Genomic DNA, 3427 nt, shown 5'->3' on the forward strand with positions numbered 1-3427 from the left:
ATTAACAAAATAGGCCCAAGATATGGCCAAAAGCTAGCAACAAAATCACACAACAATTATACAAAAATAACATGGAAATGGTACAAAGAACAATTCAAGCATTAGTGCAAAAATCAACCTAAAAATACTACTATTTTTATGAGTTTTATTGGTGTTAAGGGAATTCTAGTTCAAGTCTAAATTGCACTTAAAGAACCTAAATTCTAATAAGCCTAAACTAGTATTTTTATTGTTTTCTATATCATTTTTATTATCTAAAAATCGAACAAAAATTATGATTATTTATTCTTTTTTATTATGTTTTATCACCTAAAAAATTTAGAAAAAAAACTAAATGGAAAAAAACTAAAATCAACAAAATTTCTTGGAGTCAGGGGGTGTAAGTTGAAAATGGAGGTGAGGTCAGTAAGGCGCTAGGCCCAGGGAGAGAAGTCCAGAGTGGCATTTTTGTTAGAAAGGCTTTCATCCAAAAAGAGTGGTAATGGGCCTTAGGGGAGGTGCACGAAGTAAATTCGTATGGCCCATGATCTGATCCAATGATTATTGTTTTACTCTAGTGAATTTTGTGGAATCAATTTTAATCAAACTTTATACCATTAATTCTAATTAATATCAAATTGAAACCTAATTAATCACATTCAACTTTATAAACTGAACCTAATTAATTTCCTATATTCAATTAACCTAAAGTTTAAAATAAAAATAAGTTAAAAAGGGAAAAAAAAGATTTAGGGTTCACCTGGTTATGAGTTATGACCCATTGGCTTCCAAACGAAAACTTCATCTCCTTCCTTCAGACTCAGAAGCGCGACGGCGTAGATAACTTCCTCCGGCGAAATACTCCGTCCGATTCCACCGCCGCGAGCTAAAACGCTCTCACCTCTCGAGTTTCAAACCCTCTCTCTATTTCAGTTATTCTCACGTTATCTCTCTTCTCGTCTCTTATCTCTCCGATCCAACAAAATAACCGTGAATCGCTTACAACAGCCGAACAACAAATGCGAGATTGAAAGGATAAGGAAGATTACTCGGAACAAAGACCGAAGATGGAGTCACAGAATACCAGAGAAAGGAGATTCCACTTGAGACATTGGCGAAATAAACGCAATTGAATACCAGAGAAAATTCCAGGTATGAACGTCTCCTTAGCCTTTAAACTCGATCTCTTCCTTCTTCTCTTCTTGTTCTTTCTGCATGAGTGTTGTTGTTGTTGCGTGTTTGAGCGAATTTTGGAATGAGAATTGAGTGATTGTGAGGATGATGATTGAATATTGTTGTTGTTGAATAGAGTGTGGAGAGTTGAAGGAGATGAGGTGTGGAGGATTGGTGGAGAGATGAAGATGATGGATGGTGAATGGTGCGTGTGATGATGGTTGATGAAGAATGAGAAATGAAGATGGTTCTGTGAAAAGTGGAGAGGTTCTGAAAATGGAGGGAAGAGTGATTTATAGTTGCGCGAAGGTTGTTGAGTTGGTTAGAGATTGGGAGATAAGAGCCTTTGGATTGAGAATTAGTTATGAGCAATGGAGGGTGGTTAGAGTTTGTCTGAAAGTTAGTTACAAAGTTGTTATTTCTATTAGGGATCTGTTACATTCTGTTATGACTGATTTTTGCAACTGTTATGTTAGTTATGAGTGAAGCTGATTTCTGTTTTGGTGGTTATGGAAGTGTGAGAGAAGATTGAGGAGTGTAGAAGAATGGTGATGGTTGAATGAATCGGTGAAATGGTGTGGAGTATGGTGAATGTTCAGAGAGGAAGTGAAGGGAATGGCGTGAAGATGAAGGTGGAGGAAAGTGGCGTGTGTGTGAATGAATGGTGAAGTGGCTGTTATATATGTGAGGGAGGGTGGTGAAGTTAGTTAGAGATTGAGAGAATTCTGTTACAGGGGAATGGAGTGAGAGTCATTGGATGAGAGAAGTCAGTTAAGAAATTGGATGGCTTGGATTGAATCAGTTGGAAGTTAGTTTTGTTCAGTTATGTGAGTTATGAATTTGTAATTGAATCAGTTAGGTTTCTGTTAGGTGGTTAAGAGTGAGTTGGTGACAGTTACAATTCTGTTTTGGTTGTTATGAGCTGGCAATTCTGTTAATTTCGATTATGCCTATGTTAGTGAACCACTGTCCAATGATTGGTTATTTTCCTAATTGATGCAGGTTTGATCATGGCTCGACGCAACAAGTTGCTGCTTGATTGGTGAAAATCGCAGCTCTGGTGGTTACCTATTTCATCGAGGATCGTTGTCACCACAACAGTAACCTCTGCTAATTCTTTAAAGTCAGAACATCGAGAACCGGAACCCCTGCTCCCAAGAAGCTTAGACGGATGAGACTCTACAAACACCCTTACTTTCTTACTCATTGTAGTAGCGCAACTGATGCAACAACAGTCCTTGTTAGAATTGTGTACTCAACTTCAATGCATAGGTTTGATGACATAATTGTGCCTCTCGCTTTGATTTTTGTCTTTGCGAACCGAGACGTTTTTTTTCATTTTGTTTCAAGGATGGAATATGGTGCAGAGCTGCAGTAGAATGCTCATGGCGGTTTGTAAATTAGTAAGCTCTAGCCTTGAATGGATACATATGTCAACGGGACAAGAGATTCCTTTGCCTCATCCATGGTATGATAATAAACGTACCCCACCTCTATTTTGCTTTTTGTTATGAAAATTCTGATAGGACTTCACACTTGTACTGCAACTGTTAGGTTAGTAACTGAAGTAGTTGGTTTTTTTTTTGGTAATTTGAAGTCAAATGCATAGGTCCGAATGTCAATGTCAATGTATTTAACTTTCAGTTTGCCTCTTCTTTTCCCCATGTTTGCGGACCTGACTTGTAGGAGTTCAATTGCTAGCTGAAATGACTTGTTGTGCTCTTGTTTGGATAGATTTTGGTGGACCAGATTTAATTCTTTATGATATGGTCTTTTCATGGCTTTGTATGTGAATGTTTTAGTTCTGTTTTGGAACATTGGTTGGATATTCATACAAGTCTGTTCCTGATTTTTTTTGTGTACAGTGTGTAGGGATGTTGCAGGTTCATAGCTTGGTGTGGCATGAAGCATTTGTACTTTTAAGGGATGGGACTGATATGGTGGTATAGGCTGCAGCAGAGTATGTGTATAAATGCATGTGCATATGGTGAAATGAAGTGATGGCATGACTTCAGTTATGGTCTTGTTTTGCTGTATGCATAATAATGGTTTCAATTTTGGTTTATGCAGGTTGGCATCAAGTTTGGAGCAAGGTCTATCAAGGTGGAATACACCATTGCTCGAACAACACGAAACGCCTATCATCATGGCACAAATGAAATAACTTGAAGAAATGGAGAAAGAGAAGGATAGGTTTTAGGAAGTGTTGTATTTTTCGGTGTAATTTTTCTTTGTAATTGGATTTTTGTAATCTTATTTGAATGAATGTAATCTG

At 37.5% G+C, this 3427-nt stretch overlaps 1 long non-coding RNA gene across 1 annotated transcript; it reads left to right on the forward strand.

Moving 5' to 3' along the window:
- Positions 1-768: 768 nt before the first annotated feature.
- On the forward strand, positions 769-3427 carry LOC131654751 (uncharacterized). The gene is made up of 4 exons (XR_009299562.1): positions 769-1131; positions 2155-2620; positions 3018-3112; positions 3223-3427. It is a non-coding gene; the product is annotated as an uncharacterized LOC131654751 (long non-coding RNA).

This window comes from Vicia villosa, linkage group LG3 (genome assembly GCF_029867415.1).
Source record: "Vicia villosa cultivar HV-30 ecotype Madison, WI linkage group LG3, Vvil1.0, whole genome shotgun sequence".
Lineage (NCBI taxonomy): Eukaryota > Viridiplantae > Streptophyta > Magnoliopsida > Fabales > Fabaceae > Vicia > Vicia villosa.